Below are 21,887 nucleotides of genomic sequence, written 5' to 3' on the forward strand. Positions count from 1 at the left end.
ACAGCAGCTCCTGCCCCATAGATCTGACCCAAATCTGACCCACAGCAGCTCCTGCCCCATAGATCTGACCCACATCTGCCACACAGCAGCTCCTGCCCCATAGATCTTACCCACTTCTGCCCCACAGCAGCTCCTGCCCCATAGCTCTGACCCACATCTGCACCACAGCAGCTCCTCCCCATAGATCTAACACCCATCAGCCTCACAGCAGCTCCTGCCCCATAGATATGCCCTATATCTGCCCCACAGCAGCTCCTTCACCATAGATCTGACCCACATCTGCAACACAGCAGCTCCTGCTCCATAAATCTGACCAACATCAGGCCCACATCTGTTCCTGCCCCATAGATCTGAACCACAGCAGCTCCTGCCCCAAAGATCTGACCCACATTTGCCACAAAGCAGCTCCTGCCCCATAGATCTGACCCAAATCTGCCCCACAGCAGATCCTGCCAAATAGATCATAACCACAGCAGCTCCTGCCCCATAGATCTGACTCACATGTGCCCCACAGCAGCTCCAAACTCATAGATCTGACCCACATCAGTCCAACAGCAGATTTTGCACCATAGATATGTCCCTCATCTGCCCCACAGCAACTCCTGCCCCATAGATCTGACCCACATCATCCCCTCTGCAGCTTCTGCCCCATAGGTCTGACCCACATGTGCCCCACAGCAGCTGCTGAACCATAGATCTGACCAAAATCAGCCCCGCAGCAGCTCCTGGCCCATAGATCTGACCCACATGTGCCCCACAGTAGCTCAAGCCCCATAGATCTGACCCACATATGCCCCACAACAGCTCCTGACCCATAGATCTAACCCACATCAGCCCCACAGCAGCTCCTGCCCCATAGATCTGACACACATCATATGTAAAGCAGCAGCTGCCCAATAGATATGACCCACAGCAGCTTCAGCCCCAAGGATCTGACACACATCAGCCCCACAGAAACTCCTGCCCCATAGATCTGACCCACATCTGCCCCAAAGCATCTCCTGCCCCATAGATCTTTCCCACATCAGCCCCACAGCAGATCCTGCCCCATAGATCTGACCCACATATGTCGCACAGCAGCACCTGCCCCATAGATCTGACCCACATCAGCCCCACAGCAGCTCCTACACCCATAGATCTGACCCACATCTGCCACACAGCAGCTCCTGCCCCATTGCTCTGACCCACATCTGCACCACAGCAGCTCCTCCCCATAGATCTAACACCCATCAGCCTCACAGCAGCTCCTGCCCCATAGATAAGCCCTACATCTGCCCCACAGCAGCTCCTGCACCATAGATCTGACCCACATCTGCAACACAGCAGCTCCTGCTCCATAAATCTGACCAACATCAGGCCCACATCTGTTCCTGCCCCATAGATCTGACCCACAGCAGCTCCTGCCCCATAGATCTGACCCACATGTGCCCCACAGCACATCCTGCCAAATAGATCTTAACCACAGCAGCTCCTGCCCCATAGATCTGACCCACATGTGCCCCACAGCAGCTCCAAACTCATAGATCTGACCCACATCAGTCCAACAGCAGATTTTGCACCAGAGATATGTCCCTCATCTGCCCCACAGCAACTCCTGCCCCATAGATCTGACCTACATCATCCCCTCTGCAGCTTCTGCCCGATAGGTCTGACCCACATGTGCCCCACAGCAGCTCCTGCCATATAGATCTGACCCACATATACCCCACAGCAGCTCCTGCCCCATAGATCTGACCCACATCAGCCACACAGCAGCTCCTGACTCATAAATCTGACCCACAGCAGCTCCTGCACCATAGATCTGACCCACATCTGCAACACAGCAGCTCCTGCTCCTTAAATCTGACCAACGTCAGGCCCACATCTGTTCCTGCCCCATAGATCTGACCCACAGCAGCTCCTGCCCCATAGATCTGACCCACATTTGCCACACAGCAGCTCCTGCCCCATAGCTCTGACCCACATCTGCACCACAGCAGTTCCTCCCCATAGATCTAACACCCATCAGCCTCACAGCAGCTCCTGCCCCATAGATATGCCCTACATCTGCCCCACAGCAGCTCCTGCACCATAGATCTGACCCACATCTGCAACACAGCAGCTCCTGCTCCATAAATCTGACCAACATCAGGCCCACATCTGTTCCTGCCCCAGAGATCTGACCCACAGCAGCTCCTGCCCCATAGATCTGACACACATCAGCCCCACAGCAGCTCCTGCCCCATAGATCTGACCCACATCAGACCCACGGCAGCTGCTGACCCGTAGATCGTACCCACGTCTGCCCCACAGCAGCTACTGCCCCATAGACCTGACCCACATGTTCCCCACAGCAGCTCCTGCCCCATAGATCAGACCAACATCAGCCCCACAGTAGCTCCTGCCCCATAGATCTGACCCCATCAGCCCCACAACAGCTTCTGCCCCATAGATCTGACCCACATACGCCCCACAGCAGCTCCTGCCCCATAGATCTGACACACATCATATGTAAAGCAGCTGCTGCCCAATAGATATGACCCACAGCAGCTTCAGCCCCAAGGATCTGACCCACAACAGCCCCACAGCAGCTCCTGCCCCATAGATCTGAACCACATCTGTCGCACAGCAGCTCCTGCCCTATAGATCTAACCCACAGCAGCCCAACAGCAGCTCCTGCCCCATAGATCTGACGTACATCATCTCCACCTCAGCTCCTGCCCCATAGATCTCACCCAAATCTGCCCCACAGCAGATCCTGCCAAATAGATCTTAACCACAGCAGCTCCTGCACCATAGATCTGACCCACATCTGCCACACAGCAGCTCCTGCCCCATAGCTCTGACCCACATCTGCACCACAGCAGCTCCTCCCCATAGATCTAACACCCATCAGCCTCACAGCAGCTCCTGCCCAATAGATAAGCCCTATATCTACCCCACAGCAGCTCCTGCACCATAGATCTGACCCACATCTGCAACACAGCAGCTCCTGCTCCATAAATCTGACCAACATCAGGCCCACATCTGTTCCTGCCCCATAGATCTGACCCACAGCAGCTCCTGCCCCATAGATCTGACCCACATCAGCCCCACAGCAGCTCCTGCCTTATAGATCTGACCCAAATCAGCCCCGCAGCAGATCCTGGCCCATAGATCTGACCCACATGTGCCTCACAGCAGCTCCAAACTCATAGATCTGACCCACATCAGTCCAACAGCAGATTTTGCACCATAGATATGTCCCTCATCTGCCCCACAGCAACTCCTGCCCCATAGATCTGACCTACATAATCCCCTATTCAGCTTCTGCCCCATAGGTCTGACCCACATGTGCCCCACAGTAGCTCCTTCCCCATAGATCTGACCCCCATCAGCCCCACAACAGCTCCTGCCCCATAGATCTAACCCACATCAGTCCCACAGCAGCTCCTGCCCCATAGATCTGTCACACATCATATGTAAAGCAGCTGCTGCCAAATAGATATGACCCACAGCAGCTTCAGCCCCAAGGATCTGACCCACATCAGCCCCACAGCAACTCCTGCCCCATAGATCTGACCCACATCTGCCCCAAAGCATCTCCTGCCCCATAGATCTTTCCCACATCAGCCCCACAGCAGATCCTGCCCCATAGATCTGACCCACATATGTCGCACAGCAGCACCTGCCCCATAGATCTGACAAACATCAGCCCCACAGCAGCTCCTACACCATAGATCTGACCCACATCTGCCACACAGCAGCTCCTGCCCCATAGATCTGACCCACATCTGACACACAGCAGCTCCTGCCCCATAGATCTTACCCACTTCTGCCCCACAGCAGCTCCTGCCCCATAGCTCTGACCCACATCTGCAACACAGCAGCTCCTGCTCCATAAATCTGACCCACATCAGCCCCACAGCAGCTCCTGGCCCATAGATCTGACCCACACGTGCCCCACAGCAGCTCCAAACTCATAGATCTGACCCACATCAGTCCAACAGCAGATTTTGCACCATAGATATGTCCCTCATCTGCCCCACAGCAACTCCTGCCCTATAGATCTGACCTACATCATCCCCTCTGTAGCTTCTGCCCCATAGGTCTGACCCACATGTGCCCCACAGCAGCTCCTGCCATATAGATCTGACCCACATATGCCCCACAGCAGCTCCTGCCCCATAGATCTGACCCACATCAGCCACACAGCAGCACCTGACTCATAAATCTGACCCACAACAGCTCCTGCCCCATAGATCTGACCCAAATCTGACCCACAGCAGCTCCTGCCCCATAGATCTGACCCACATTTTCCCCAAAGCAGCACCTAACCCATAGATCTGACCCACATGTGCCCCACAGCTGCTCCTGCGCCATAGATCTGAACCACAGCAGTTCCTAACCCATAGATCAGACCCAAATCTTCCCTACATCAGCTCCTGCCCATAGATCTGACCCACATCAGCCGCACAGCAGCTCCTACCCCATAGATCTCACCCACATCAGCCCCACAGCTGCTCCACGGCACGGTTTCCCCGGCTCAGTGCGGCTCGCGAGCTTTGCGGCGCCGGCTATGCGTTTTTGCCTGCGGAGACGCCACGGGAGCGACATTTGGCTGATTCCGAGGAACGTCCGAGCCGAGCGGTGCCCGCCGGGAGCGGTTGGACCGTGCCGGCGCACTTGAGCGGGGTCCGTTCGAGCCGGAAATCCGGACTGCGGGCAGGCCGCGTAGCGAGGGATGGCGAAAGAGCGGCGGGAAGCCGCAACCGAAAAACTCCACAGCCCGGCGCTCAACCGCGCTCGCCTGCGCCCGCTCGTTGCCGCCTCTGGAGACGAGCACGCGCTCGCTCCTGCAGACGAAAACGGAAGGCGTAAGAAAAAACGGCCCCGGAAAAGAACGGCGCCGACTACCGGCTGCGGCGCCGAGGGTAAGTGGCGCTCTACGTCGACGTAGCGGTAGGTAAGAAACTACAGCGACCCCCCAGCAACCTCCGAAGCTTTAGCGCCCCCCCATCTCACAGGGCGGCAAAGCCTAGCCGAAAGTGGGTAGACCTGGCAGCTACACGCAAGCCGCACTGGCAGCGACCCCTATCCGCCGCCGCCGAGCACCACGTTCCGCTCGGAGCCGGGTAGACCGTGCCGACCTAGCCAAGCCGCATAGGCAGCGACCTCTAGCAGCCGCCGCCGAGCACCACGGCCCGCTCGGAGCCGGGTAGACCATGCCGACCTAGTCGAGCCGCATAGGCAGCGACCTCTAGCAGCCGCCGCCGAGCACCACGGCCCGCTCGGAGCCGGGTAGACCGTGCCGACCTAGGCGAGCTGCATAGGCAGCGACCTCTAGCAGCCGCGGCCGAGCACCACGGCCCGCTCGGAGCCGGGTAGACCGTGCCGACCTAGTCGAGCCGCATAGGCAGCGACCTCTAGCAGCCGCCGCCGAGCACCACGGCCTGCCCTGAGCCGGGTAGACCGTGCCGACCTAGGCGAGCCGCATAGGCAGCGACCTCTAGCATTTGCCGCCGAGCACCACGGCTCGCTCGGAGCCGGGTAGACCGTGCCGACCTAGGCGAGCCGCATAGGCAGCGACCTCTAGCAGCCGCCGCCGAGCACCACGGCCCGCTCGGAGCCGGGTAGACCGTGCCGACCTAGTCAAGCCGCATAGGCAGCGACCTCTAGCAGCCGCCGCCGAGCACCACGGCCCGCTCGGAGCCGGGTAGACCGTGCCGACCTAGTCGAGCCGCATAGGCAGCGACCTCTAGCAGCCGCCGCCGAGCAGCACGGCACGCCCTGAGCCGGGCAGACCGTGCCGACCTAGGCGAGCCGCATAGGCAGCGACCTCTAGCAGCCGCCGCCGAGCACCACGGCCCGCTCGGAGCCGGGTAGACCGTGTCGACCTAGTCAAGCCGCATAGGCAGCGACCTCTAGCAGCCGCCGCCGAGCACCACGGCCCGCTCGGAGCCGGGTAGACCGTGCCGACCTAGTCGAGCCGCATAGGCAGCGACCTCTAGCAGCCGCCGCCGAGCAGCACGGCACGCCCTGAGCCGGGTAGACCGTGCCGACCTAGTCGAGCCGCATACGCAGCGACCTCTAGCAGCCGCCGCCGAGCACCACGGCCTGCCCTGAGCCGGGTAGACCGTGCCGACCTAGGCGAGCTGCATAGGCAGCGACCTCTAGCAGCCGCCGCCGAGCACCACGGCCCGCTCGGAGGCGGGTAGACCGTGCCGACCTAGTCGAGCCGCATAGGCAGCGACCTCTAGCAGCCGCCGCTGAGCAGCTCCTGCCCCATAGATCTGACACACATCATATGTAAAGCAGCTGCTGCCCAATAGATATGACCCACAGCAGCTTCAGCCCCAAGGATGTGACCCACATCAGATCCACAGCAACTCCTGCCCCATAGATCTGACTAAAAACGGCCCCTAAGCATCTCCTGCCCCATAGATCTGACCCACATCAGCCCCACAACAGCTCCTACACCATAGATCTGACCCACATCTGCCACACAGCAGCTCCTGCCCCATAGATCTGACCCACATCAGCCCCACAACAGCTCCTGCCCCATAGATCTGACCCACATCAGCCCCAGAGCAGCTCCTGCCCCATAGATCTGACACACATCATATGTAAAGCAGCTGCTGCCCCATAGATGAGACCAACATCAGCCCCACAGTAGCTCCTGCCCCATAGATCTGACCCCCATCAGCCCCACAGTAGCTCCTGCCCCATAGATCTGACTCCCATCAGCCCCACAGTAGCTCCTGCCCCATAGATCTGACCCACATCAGCCCCACAACAGCTCCTCCCCCATAGATCTGACCCACATCAGCCCCACAGCAGCTCCTGCCCCATAGATCTGACACACATCATATGTAAAGCAGCTGCTGCCCAATAGATATGACCCACAGCAGCTTCAGCCCCAAGGATCTGACCCACGTCAGCCCCACAGCAGCTCCTGCCCCATAGATTTGACCCACATCTGTCGCACAGCAGCTCCTGCCCCATAGATCTGGCCCACATCTGTCGCACAGCAGCTCCTGCCCTATAGATCTGACCCACATCAGCCCCACAATAGCTCCTACCCCATAGATCTGACCCACATCAGCCCCACAGCAGCTCCTGCACCATAGATCTGACACACATCATATGTAAAGCAGCTGCTGCCCAATAGATATGACCCACAGCAGCTTCAGCCCCAAGGATGTGACCCACATCAGACCCACAGCAACTCCTGCCCCATAGATCTGACTAAAAACTGCCCCTAAGCATCTCCTGCCCCATAGATCTGACCCACATCAGCCCCACAGCAGCTCCTACACCATAGATCTGACCCACATCTGCCACACAGCAGCTCCTGCCCCATAGATCTGACACACATCATATGTAAAGCAGCTGCTGCCCCATAGATGAGACCAACATCAGCCCCACAGTAGCTCCTGCCCCATAGATCTGACCCCCATCAGCCCCACAGTAGCTCCTGCCCCATAGATCTGACCCACATCAGCCCCACAACAGCTCCTGCCCCATAGATCTGACCCACATCAGCCCCACAGCAGCTCCTGCCCCATAGATCTGACCCACATGTTCCCAAGAGCAGCTCTGCCCCATAGGTCTGACCCACATATGCCCAACAGGAGCTCCTGCTCCATAGATCTGACCCACATCAGCCACACAGCAGCTCCTGACTCATAAATCTGACCCAAAGTAGCTCCTGCCCCATAGATCTGACCCCCATCATCCCCACAACAGCTCCTGCCCCATAGATCTAACCCACATCAGCCCCACAGCAGCTCCTGCCCCATAGATCTGACCCACATGTTCCCAAGAGCAGCTCTGCCCCATTGATTTGACCCACATCAGCCCCACAGTAGCTCCTGCCCCAGAGATCTGACCCCCATCAGCCCCACTACAGCTCCGGCCCCATAGATCTGACACACATCATATGTAAAGCAGCTGCTGCCCAATAGATATGACCCACAACAGCTCCTGCCCCATAGATCTAACCCACAGCAGCCCCACAGCAGCTCCTGCCCCATAGATCTGATGTACATCATCTCCACTGCAGCTCCTGCCCCATAGATCTGACCCAAATCTGCCCCACAGCAGATCCTGCCAAATAGATCTTAACCACAGCAGCTCCTGCCCATAGATCTGACCCACATCAGCCCCACAGCAGCTCCTACACCATAGATCTGACCCACATCTGCCACACACCATCTCCTACCCCATAGATCTTACCCACTTCTGCCCCACAGCAGCTCCTGCCCCATAGCTCTGACCCACATCTGCACCACAGCAGCTCCTCCCCATAGATCTAACACCCATCAGCCTCACAGCAGCTCCTGCCCCATAGATATGCCCTACATCTGCCCCACAGCAGCTCCTGCACCATAGATCTGACCCACATCTGCAACACAGCAGCTCCTGCTCCATAAATCTGACCAACATCAGGCCCACATCTGTTCCTGCCCCATAGATCTGACCCACAGCAGCTCCTGCCCCATTGATCTGACCCACATCTGCCCCACAGCAGCTCCTGCCCCATAGATCTGACCCACAGCATCTCCTGCCCCATAGATCTGACCCCCATCAGCCCCACAACAGCTCCTGCCCCATAGATCTGACCCACATCAGCCCCACAGCAGCTCCTGCCCCATAGATCTCACCCACATCTGTCGCACAGCAGCTCCTGCCCCATGGATCTGACCCACATCTGTCGCACAGCAGCTCCTGCCCCATAGATCTGACCCACATCAGCCCCACAGCAGCTCCTGCCCCATAGATCTGACCCACATGTTCCCATGAGCAGCTCTGCCCCATAGGTCTGACCCACATATGCCCCACAGCAGCTCCTGCTCCATAGATCTGACCCACATCAGCCACACAGCAGCTCCTGACTCATAAATCTGACCCACAGTAGCTCCTGCCCCATAGATCTGACCACATCAGCCCCACAACAGCTCCTGCCCCACAGATCTAACCCACATCAGCCCCACAGCAGATCCTGCCCCATAGATCAGACCAACATCAGCCCCACAGTAGCTCCTGCCCCATCGATCTGACCCCCATCATCCCCACAACAGCTCCTGCCCCATAGATCTAACCCACATCAGCCCCACAGCAGCTCCTGCCTCATAGATCTGACCCACATGTTTTCATGAGCAGCTCTGCCCCATTGATTTGACCCACATCAGCCTCACATTAGCTCCTGCCCCAGAGATCTTACCCCCATCAGCCCCACTACAGCTCCGGCCCCATAGATCTGACACACATCATATGTAAAGCAGCTGCTGCCCAATAGATATGACCCACAACAGCTCCTGCCCCATAGATCTAACCCACAGCAGCCCAACAGCAGCTCCTACCCCATAGATCTGATGTACATCATCTCCACTGCAGCTCCTGCCCCATAGATCTGACCCAAATCTGCCCCACAGCAGATCCTCCCAAATAGATCTTAACCACAGCAGCTCCTGCCCCATAGATCTGACCAACGTCAGCCCCACAGCAGCTCCTACACCATAGATCTGACCCACATCTGCCACACACCATCTCCTACCCCATAGATCTTACCCACTTCTGCCCCACAGCAGCTCCTGCCCCATAGCTCTGACCCACATCTGCACCACAGCAGCTCCTCCCCATAGATCTAACACCCATCAGCCTCACAGCAGCTCCTGCCCCATAGATATGCCCTACATCTGCCCCACAGCAGCTCCTGCACCATAGATCTGACCCACATCTGCAACACAGCAGCTCCTGCTCCATAAATCTGACCAACATCAGGCCCACATCTGTTCCTGCCCCATAGATCTGACCCACAGCAGCTCCTGCCCCATAGATCTGACCCATATGTGCCCCACAGCAGCTCCTACCCCATAGATCTGACCCACAGCATCTCCTGCCCCATAGATCTGACCCACATCAGCCCCACAACAGCTCCTGCCCCATAGATCTGACCCACATCAGCCCCACAGCAGCTCCTGCCCCATAGATCTGACCCCAATCAGCCCCGCAGCAGCTCCTGGCCCATAGATCAGACCAACATCAGCCCCACAGCAGCTCCTGCCCCATAGATCTGACCCCCATCAGCCCCACAACAGCTCCTGCACCATAGATCTGACCCACATCAGCCCCACAGCAGCTCCTGCCCCATAGATCTGACACACATCATATGTAAAGCAGCTGCTGCCCAATAGATATGACCCACAGCAGCTTCAGCCCCAAGGACCTGACCCACATCAGCCCCACAGCAGCTCCTGCCCCATAGATCTGAACCACATCTGTCGCACAGCAGCTCCTGCCCCATAGCTCTGACCCACATCTGCACCACAGCAGCTCCTACACCATAGATCTGACCCACATCTGCCACACAGCAGCTCCTGCCCCATAGCTCTGACCCACATCAGCCCCACAGCAGCTCCTGCCCCATAGATCTGAACCACATCTGTCGCACAGCAGCTCCTGCCCTATAGATCTGACCCACATCAGCCCCAAAGCAGCTCCTACACCATAGATCTGACCCACATCTGCCACACAGCAGCTCCTGCCCCATAGCTCTGACCCACATCTGCACCACAGCAGCTCCTCCCCATAGATCTAACACCCATCAGCCTCACAGCAGCTCCTGCCCCATAGATAAGCCCTACATCTGCCCCACAGCAGCTCCTGCACCATAGATCTGACCCACATCTGCAACACAGCAGCTCCTGCTCCATAAATCTGACCAACATCAGGCCCACATCTGTTCCTGCCCCATAGATCTGACACACAGCAGCTCCTGCCCCATAGATCTGACCAAAATCTGCCCCACAGCAGATCCTGCCAAATAGATCTTAACCACAGCAGCTCCTGCCCCATAGATCTGACCCACATAATCCCCACAGCAGCTCCTGGCCCATAGATCTGACCCACATGTGCCCCACAGCAGCTCCAAACTCATAGATCTGACCCACATCAGTCCAACAGCAGATTTTGCACCAGAGATATGTCCCTCATCTGCCCCACAGCAACTCCTGCCCCATAGATCTGACCTACATCATCCCCTCTGCAGCTTCTGCCCCATAGGTCTGACCCACATGTGCCCCACAGCAGCTCCTGCCATATAGATCTGACCCACATATGCCCCACAGCAGCTCCTGCCCCATAGATCTGACCCACATCAGCCACACAGCAGCTCCTGACTCATAAATCTGACCCACAGCAGCTCCTGCCCCATAGATCTTACCCAAATCTGACCCACAGCAGCTCCTGCCCCATTGATCTGACCCACATTTTCCCCAAAGCAGCACCTAACCCATAGATCTGACCCACATGTGCCCCACAGCTGCTCCTGCCCCATAGATCTGAAATACAGCAGTTCCTAACCCATAGATCAGACCCAAATCTTCCCTACATCAGCTCCTGCCCATAGATCTGACCCACATCAGCCGCACAGCAGTTCCTACCCCATAGATCTCACCCACATCAGCCCCACAGCTGCTCCACGGCACGGTTTCCCCGGCTCGGTGCGGCTCGCGAGCTTTGCGGCGCCGGCTACGCATTTTTGCCTGCGGAGACGCCACGGGAGCGACATTTGGCTGATTCCGAGGAACGTCCGAGCCGAGCGGTGCCCGCCGGGAGCGGTTGGAACGTGCCGGCGCACCTGAGCAGGGTCCGTTCGAGCCGGAAATCCGGACTGCGGGCAGGCCGCGTAGCGAGGGATGGCGAAAGAGCGGCGGGAAGCCGCAACCGAAAAAATCCACAGCCCGGCGCTCAACCGCGCTCGCCTGCGCCTGCTCGTTGCCGCCTCTGGAGACGAGCACGCGCTCGCTCCTGCAGACGAAAACGGAAGGCGTAAGAAAAAACGGCTTCGGAAAAGAACGGCGCCGACTACCGGCAGCGGCGCCGAGGGTAAGCGGCGCTCTACGTCGACGTAGCGGTAGGTAAGAAACTACAGCGACCCCCCAGCAAGCTCCGAAGCTTTAGCGCCCCCCCATCTCACAGGGCGGCAAAGCCTAGCCGAAAGCGGGTAGACGTGTCAGATACACGCAAGCCGCACGGGCAGCGACCCCTAGACGCCGCCGCCAAGCACCACGGCCCGCTCGGAGCCGGGTAGACCGTGCCGACCTAGTCAAGCCGCATAGGCAGCGACCCCTAGCCGCCGCCGCCGAGCACCACGGCCCGCTCGGAGCCGGGTAGACCGTGCCGACCTAGTCAAGCCGCATAGGCAGAGACCTCTAGCAGCCGCCGCCGAGCACCACGGCCCGCTCGGAGCCGGGTAGACCGTGCCGACCTAGTCGAGCCGCATAGGCAGCGACCTCTAGCAGCCGCCGCCGAGCACCACGGCCCGCTCGGAGCCGGGTAGACCATGCCGACCTAGTCGAGCCGCATAGGCAGCAACCTCTAGCAGCCGCCGCCGAGCACCACGGCCCGCTCAAAGCCGGGTAGACCGTGCCGACCTAGGCGAGCTGCATAGGCAGCGACCTCTAGCAGCCGCCGCCGAGCACCACGGCCCGCTCGGAGCCGGGTAGACCGTGCCGATTTAGTCGAGCCGCATAGGCAGCGACCTCTAGCAGCCGCCGCCGAGCACCACAGCCCGCTCGGAGCCGGGTAGAGCGTGACGACCTAGTCGAGCCGCATAGGCAGCGACCTCTAGCAGCCGCCGCCGAGCACCACGGCCTGCCCTGAGCCGGGTAGACCGTGCCGACCTAGTCGAGCCGCATAGGCAGCGACCTCTAGCAGCCGCCGCCGAGCACCACGGCCTGCCGTGAGCCGGGTAGACCGTGGCGACCTAGTCGAGCCGCATAGGCAGCGACCTCTAGCAGCCGCCGCCGAGCAGCTCCTGCCCCATAGATCTGACACACATCATATGTAAAGCAGCTGCTGCCAAATAGATATGACCCACAGCAGCTTCAGCCCCAGGGATCTGACCCACATCAGACCCACAGCAACTCCTGCCCCATAGATCTGACTAAAATCTGCCCCAAAGCATCTCCTGCCCCGTAGATCTGACCCACATCAGCCCCACAGCAGCTCCTACACCATAGATCTGACCCACATCTGCCACACAGCAGCTCCTGCCCCATAGCTCTGACCCACATCTGCACCACAGCAGCTCCTCCCCATAGATCTAACACCCATCAGCCTCACAGCAGCTCCTGCCCCATAGATAAGCCCTACATCTGCCCCACAGCAGCTCCTGCACCATAGATCTGACCCACATCTGCAACACAGCAGCTCCTGCTCCATAAATCTGACCAACATCAGGCCCACATCTGTTCCTGCCCCATAGATCTGACCCACAGCAGCTCCTGACCCATAGATCTGACCCAAATCAGCCCCGCAGCAGCTCCTGGCCCATAGATCTGACCCAGATCTGCTCCAAAGCATCTCCTGCCCCATAGATCTAACCCACATCAGCCCCACAGCAGCTCCTGCCCCATAGATCAGACCCACATCAGCCCCACAGTAGCTCCTGCCCCATAGACCTGAACCCCATCTGCCCCACAGTAGCTCCTTCCCCATAGATCTGACCCAAATCAGCCCCGCAGCAGCTCCTGCCCCATAGATCAGACCAACATCAGCCCCACAGTATCTCCTGCCCCATAGATCTGACACACATCATATGTGAAGCAGCTGCTGCCCAATAGATATGACCCACAGCAGCTTCAGCCCCAAGGATCTGACCCACATCAGCCCCACAGCAACTCCTGCCTTATAGATCTGACCCACATCTGCCCCAAACCATCTCCTGCCCCATAGATCTTTCCCACATCAGCCCCACAGCAGATCCTGCCCTATAGATCTGATCCCCATCAGCCCCACAACAGCTCCTGCCCCATAGATCTAACCCACATCAGCCCCACAGCAGCTCCTGCCCCATAGATCTGACCCAAATCTGACCCACAGCAGCTCCTGCCCCATAGATCTGACCCACATCTGCCACACAGCAGCTCCTGCCCCATAGATCTTACCCACTTCTGCCCCACAGCAGCTCCTGCCCCATAGCTCTGACCCACATCTGCACCACAGCAGCTCCTCCCCATAGATCTAACACCCATCAGCCTCACAGCAGCTCCTGCCCCATAGATATGCCCTATATCTGCCCCACAGCAGCTCCTTCACCATAGATCTGACCCACATCTGCAACACAGCAGCTCCTGCTCCATAAATCTGACCAACATCAGGCCCACATCTGTTCCTGCCCCATAGATCTGAACCACAGCAGCTCCTGCCCCAAAGATCTGACCCACATTTGCCACAAAGCAGCTCCTGCCCCATAGATCTGACCCAAATCTGCCCCACAGCAGATCCTGCCAAATAGATCATAACCACAGCAGCTCCTGCCCCATAGATCTGACTCACATGTGCCCCACAGCAGCTCCAAACTCATAGATCTGACCCACATCAGTCCAACAGCAGATTTTGCACCATAGATATGTCCCTCATCTGCCCCACAGCAACTCCTGCCCCATAGATCTGACCCACATCATCCCCTCTGCAGCTTCTGCCCCATAGGTCTGACCCACATGTGCCCCACAGCAGCTGCTGAACCATAGATCTGACCAAAATCAGCCCCGCAGCAGCTCCTGGCCCATAGATCTGACCCACATGTGCCCCACAGTAGCTCAAGCCCCATAGATCTGACCCACATATGCCCCACAACAGCTCCTGCCCCATAGATCTAACCCACATCAGCCCCACAGCAGCTCCTGCCCCATAGATCTGACACACATCATATGTAAAGCAGCAGCTGCCCAATAGATATGACCCACAGCAGCTTCAGCCCCAAGGATCTGACACACATCAGTCCCACAGAAACTCCTGCCCCATAGATCTGACCCACATCTGCCCCAAAGCATCTCCTGCCCCATAGATCTTTCCCACATCAGCCCCACAGCAGATCCTGCCCCATAGATCTGACCCACATATGTCGCACAGCAGCACCTGCCCCATAGATCTGACCCACATCAGCCCCACAGCAGCTCCTACACCCATAGATCTGACCCACATCTGCCACACAGCAGCTCCTGCCCCATTGCTCTGACCCACATCTGCACCACAGCAGCTCCTCCCCATAGATCTAACACCCATCAGCCTCACAGCAGCTCCTGCCCCATAGATAAGCCCTACATCTGCCCCACAGCAGCTCCTGCACCATAGATCTGACCCACATCTGCAACACAGCAGCTCCTGCTCCATAAATCTGACCAACATCAGGCCCACATCTGTTCCTGCCCCATAGATCTGACCCACAGCAGCTCCTGCCCCATAGATCTGACCCACATGTGCCCCACAGCACATCCTGCCAAATAGATCTTAACCACAGCAGCTCCTGCCCCATAGATCTGACCCACATGTGCCCCACAGCAGCTCCAAACTCATAGATCTGACCCACATCAGTCCAACAGCAGATTTTGCACCAGAGATATGTCCCTCATCTGCCCCACAGCAACTCCTGCCCCATAGATCTGACCTACATCATCCCCTCTGCAGCTTCTGCCCGATAGGTCTGACCCACATGTGCCCCACAGCAGCTCCTGCCATATAGATCTGACCCACATATACCCCACAGCAGCTCCTGCCCCATAGATCTGACCCACATCAGCCACACAGCAGCTCCTGACTCATAAATCTGACCCACAGCAGCTCCTGCACCATAGATCTGACCCACATCTGCAACACAGCAGCTCCTGCTCCTTAAATATGACCAACGTCATGCCCACATCTGTTCCTGCCCCATAGATCTGACCCACAGCAGCTCCTGCCCCATAGATCTGACCCACATTTGCCACACAGCAGCTCCTGCCCCATAGATCTGACCCAAATCTGCCCCACAGCAGATCCTGCCAAATAGATCTTAACCACAGCAGCTCCTGCCCCATAGATCTGACCCACATCAGCCCCACAGCAGCTCCTACACCATAGATCTGACCCACATCTGCCACACACCATCTCCTACCCCATAGATCTTACCCACTTCTGCCCCACAGCAGCTCCTGCCCCATAGCTCTGACCCACATCTGCACCACAGCAGCTCCTCCCCATAGATCTAACACCCATCAGCCTCACAGCAGCTCCTGCCCCATACATAAGCCCTACATCTGCCCCACAGCAGCTCCTGCACCATAGATCTGACCCACATCTGCAACACAGCAGCTCCTGCTCCATAAATCTGACCAACATCAGGCCCACATCTGTTCCTGCCCCATAGATCTGACCCACAGCAGCTCCTGCCCCATAGATCTGACCCACATGTGCCCCACAGCACATCCTGCCAAATAGATCTTAACCACAGCAGCTCCTGCCCCATAGATCTGACCCACATGTGCCCCACAGCAGCTCCAAACTCATAGATCTGACCCACATCAGTCCAACAGCAGATTTTGCACCAGAGATATGTCCCTCATCTGCCCCACAGCAACACCTGCCCCATAGATCTGACCCACATCATCCCCTCTGCAGCTTCTGCCCCATAGGTCTGACACACATGTGCCCCACAGCAGCTGCTGACCCATAGATCTGACCCAAATCAGCCCCGCAGCAGCTCCTGGCCCATAGATCTGACCACCATCAGCCCCGCAACAGCTCCTGCCCCATAGTTCTAACCCACATCAGTCCAACAGCAGATTTTGCACCATAGATATGTCCCTCATCTGCCCCACAACAAATCCTGCCCCATAGATCTGACCTACATCATCCCCTCTGCAGCTTCTGCCCCATAGATCTGACCCACATGTGCCCCACAGTAGCTCCTGCCCCATAGATCTGACCCACATTTGCCACACAGCAGCTCCTGCCCCATAGATCTGACCCAAATCTGCCCCACAGCTGATCCTGCCAAATAGATCTTAACCACAGCAGCTCCTGCCCCATAGATCTGAACCACATCTGCCGCACAGCAGCTCCTGCCCTATAGATCTGACCCACATCAGCCCCAGAGCAGCTCCTACACCATAGATCTGACCCACATCTGCCACACAGCAGCTCCTGCCCCATAGCTCTGACCCACATCTGCACCACAGCAGCTCCTCCCCATAGATCTAACACCCATCAGCCTCACAGCAGCTCCTGCCCCATAGATAAGCCCTATATCTGCCCCACAGCAGCTCCTGCACCATAGATCTGACCCACATCTGCAACACAGCAGCACCTGCTCCAAAAATCTGACCAACATCAGGCCCACATCTGTTCCTGCCCCATAGATCTGACCCACATCTGCCCCAAAGCATCTCCTGCCCCATAGATCTTTCCCACATCAGCCCCACAGCAGATCCTGCCCCATAGATCTGACCCACATCTGTCGCACAGCAGCTCCTGCCCCATAGATCAGACCAAAATCAGCCCCACAGTAGCTCCTGCCCCATAGACCTGAACCCCATCAGCCCCACAGTAGCTCCTTCCCCATAGATCTGACCCCCATCAGCCCCACAACAGCTCTTGCCCCATAGATCTAACCCACATCAGCCCCACAGCAGCTCCTGCCCCATAGATCTGACCCAAATCAGCCCCGCAGCAGCTCCTGCCCCATAGATCAAACCAACATCAGCCCCACAGTATCTCCTGCCCCATAGATCTGACACACATCATATGTAAAGCAGCTGCTGCCCAATAGATATGACCCACAGCAGCTTCAGCCCCAAGGATCTGACCCACATCAGCCCCACAGCAACTCCTGCCCCATAGATCTGACCCACATCTGCCCAAAACCATCTCCTGCCCCATAGATCTTTCCCACATCAGCCCCACAGCAGATCCTGCCCCATAGATCTGACCCACATATGTCGCACAGCAGCACCTGCCCCATAGATCTGACCCAAATCAGCCCCGCAGCAGCTCCTGGCCCATAGATCTGACCCACATCATCCCCTCTGCAGCTTCTGCCCCATAGGTCTGACCCACATGTGCCCCACAGCAGCTGCTGACCCATAGATCTGACCCAAATCAGCCCCGCAGCAGCTCCTGGCCCATAGATCTGACCCACTTGTGCCCCACAGCAGCTCCAAACTCATAGATCTGACCCACATCAGTCCAACAGCAGATTTTGCACCATAGATATGTCCCTCATCTGCCCCACAGCAACTCCTGCCCCATAGATCTGACCTACATCATCCCCTCTGCAGCTTCTGCCCCATAGGTCTGACCCACATGTGCCCCACAGTAGCTCCTGCCCCATGGATCTGACCCCCATCAGCCCCACAACAGCTCCTGCCCCATAGATCTAACCCACATCAGCCCCACAGTATCTTTTGCCCCATAGATCTGACACACATCACATGTAAAGCAGCTGCTGCCCAATAGATATGACCCACAGCAGCTTCAGCCCCAAGGATCTGACCCACATCAGCCCCACAGCAACTCCTGCCCCATAGATCTTTCCCACATCAGCCCCACAGCAGATCCTGCCCCATAGATCTGACCAACATATGTCGCACAGCAGCACCTGCCCCATAGATCTAACACCCATCAGCCTCACAGCAGCTCCTGCCCCATAGATAAGCCCTACATCTGCCCCACAGCAGCTCCTGCACCATAGATCTGACCCACATCTGCAACACAGCAGCTCCTGCTCCATAAATCTGACCAACATCAGGCCCACATCTGTTCCTGCCCCATAGATCTGACCCACAGCAGCTCCTGCCCCATAGATCTGACCCACATTTGCCACACAGCAGCTCCTGCCCCATAGATCTGACCCAAATATTCCCCACAGCAGATCCTGCCAAATAGATCTTAACCACAGCAGCTCCTGCCCCATAGATCTGACCCACATCAGCCCCACAGCAGCTCCTACACCATAGATCTGACCCACATCTGCCACACACCATCTCCTACCCCATAGATCTTACCCACTTCGGCCCCACAGCAGCTCCTGCCCCATAGCTCTGACCCACATCTGCACCACAGCAGCTCCTCCCCATAGATCTAACACCCATCAGCCTCACAGCAGCTCCTGCCCCATAGATATGCCCTACATTTGCCCCACAGCAGCTCCTGCCCCATAGATCTGACCCACATTTGCCACACAGCAGCTCCTGCCCCATAGATCTGACCCACATCAGACCCACAGCAGCTCCTGCCCCATAGACCTGACCCACATGTTCCCCACAGCAGCTCCTGACCTATAGATCTGACCCACATCAGCCCCACAGCAGCTCCTGCCCCATAGCTCTGACCCACATCTGCACCACTGCAGCTCCTCCCCATAGATCTAACACCCATCAGCCTCACAGCTGCTCCTGCCCCATAGATATGCCCTACATCTGCACCACAGCATCTCCTGCCCCATAGATCTAACCCACATCAGCCCCACAGCAGCTCCTGCCCCATAGATCTGACACACATCATATGTAAAGCAGCTGCTGCCCAATAGATATGACCCACAGCAGCTTCAGCCCCAAGGATCTGACCCACATCTGTCACACAGCAGCTCCTGCCCAATAGATCTGACCCACATCTGTCGCACAGCAGCTCCTGCCCTATAGATCTGACCCACAGCAGCTCCTGCCCCATAGATCTGACCCACATGTTCCCATGAGCAGCTCTGCCCCATTGATTTGACCCACATCAGCCCCACAGTAGCTCCTGCCCCATAGATCTGACCCCCATCAGCCCCACTGCAGCTCCGGCCCCATAGATCTGACACACATCATATGTAAAGCAGCTGCTGCCCAATAGATATGACCCACAACAGCTCCTGCCCCATAGATCTAACCCACAGCAGCCCCACAGCAGCTCCTGCCCCATAGATCTGACGTACATCATCTCCACTGCAGCTCCTGCCCCATAGATCTGACCCAAATCTGCCCCACAGCAGATCCTGCAAAATAGATCTTAACCACAGCAGCTCCTGCCCCATAGCTCTGACCCACATCTGCACCACATCAGCTCCTCCCCATAGATCTAACACCCATCAGCCTCATAGCAGCTCCTGCCCCATAGATAAGCCCTACATCTGCCCCACAGCAGCTCCTGCACCATAGATCTGACCCACATCTGCCCCACAGCAGCTCCTGCCCCATAGACCTGACCCACATGTTCCCCACAGTAGCTCCTGCCCCATAGATCTGACCCCATCAGCCCCACAACAGCTCCTGCCCCATAGATCTGACCCACATACGCCCCACAGCAGCTCCAGCCCCATAGATCTGACACACATCATATGTAAAGCAGCTGCTGCCCAATAGTTATGACCCACAACAGCTCCTGCCCCATAGATCTGACATACATCATCTCCACTATAGCTCCTGCCCCATAGATGTGACCCAAATCTGCCCCACAGCAGATCCTGCCAAATAGATCTTCACCACAGCAGCTCCTGCCCCATAGATCTGACCCACATCTGCCACACAGCAGCTCCTGCCCCATAGCTCTGACCCACATCTGCACAACAGCAGCTCCTCCCCATAGATCTAACACCCATCAGCCTCACAGCAGCTCCTGCCCCATAGATAAGCCCTACATCTGCCCCACAGCAGCTCCTGCACCATAGATCTGGCCCACATCTGCAACACAGCAGCTCCTGCTCCATAAATCTGACCAACATCAGGCCCACATCTGTTCCTGCCCCATAGATCTGACCCACAGCTGCACCTGCCCCATAGATCTGACCCACATTTGCCACACAGCAGCTCCTGCCCCATAGATCTGACCCAAATCTGCCCCACAGCAGATCCTGCCAAATAGATCTTAACCACAGCAGCTCCTGCCCCATAGATCTACCCACATCAGCCCCACAGCAGCTCCTACACCATAGATCTGACCCACATCTGCCACACACCATCTCCTACCCCATAGATCTTACCCACTTCTGCCCCACAGCATCTCCTGCCCCATAGCTCTGACCCACATCTGCACCACAGCAGCTCCTCCCCATAGATCTAACACCCATCAGCCTCACAGCAGCTCCTGCCCCATAGATATGCCCTATATCTGCCCCACAGCAGCTCCTGCACCATAGATCTGACCCACATCTGCAACACAGCAGCTCCTGCTCCATAAATCTGACCAACATCAGGCCCACATCTGTTCCTGCCCCATAGATCTGACCCACAGCAGCTCCTGCCGCATAGATCTGACCCACATTTGCCACACAGCAGCTCCTGCCCCATAGATCTGACCCACATCAGCCCCACAGCAGCTCCTGCCCCATTGATCTGACCCAAATCTGCCCCACAGCAGATCCTGCCAAATAGATCTTAACCTCAGCAGCTCCTGCCACATAGATCTGACCCACATCAGCCCCACAGCAGCTCCTACACCATACATCTGACCCACATCTGCCACACACCATCTCCTACCCCATAGATCTTACCCACTTCTGCCCCACAGCAGCTCCTGCCCCATAGCTCTGACCCACATCTGCACCACAGCAGCTCCTCCCCATAGATCTAACACCCATCAGCCTCACAGCAGCTCCTGCCCCATAGATATGCCCTACATCTGCCCCACAGCAGCTCCTGCACCATAGATCTGACCCACATCTGCATCACAGCAGCTCCTGCCCCATAGATCTGACCCACATCAGACCCACAGCAGCTGCTGAACCATAGATCTGACCTACATCTGCCCCACAGCAGCTCCTGCCCCATAGACCTGACCCACATGTTCCCCACAGCAGCTCCTGCCCCATAGATCTGACACAAACCATCTCCTGCCCCATAGATCTGACCCCCATCAGCCCCACAGCAGCTCCTGCCCCATAGATCTGACCCACATCAGCCCCACAGCAGCTCCTGCCCCATAGATCTAACCCACATCAGCCCCACAGCAGCTCCTGCCCCATAGATCTGACAGACATCATATGTAAAGCAGCTGCTGCCCAATAGATATGACCCACAGCAGCTTCAGCCCCAAGGATCTGACCCACATCAGCCCCACAGCAGCTCCTGCCCCATAGATCTTTCCCACATCAGCCCCACAGCAGATCCTGCCCCATAGATCTGACC

This window comes from Coturnix japonica, chromosome 27 (genome assembly GCF_054131305.1).
Source record: "Coturnix japonica strain WE chromosome 27, WE-NBRP24, whole genome shotgun sequence".
Taxonomy (NCBI): domain Eukaryota; kingdom Metazoa; phylum Chordata; class Aves; order Galliformes; family Phasianidae; genus Coturnix; species Coturnix japonica.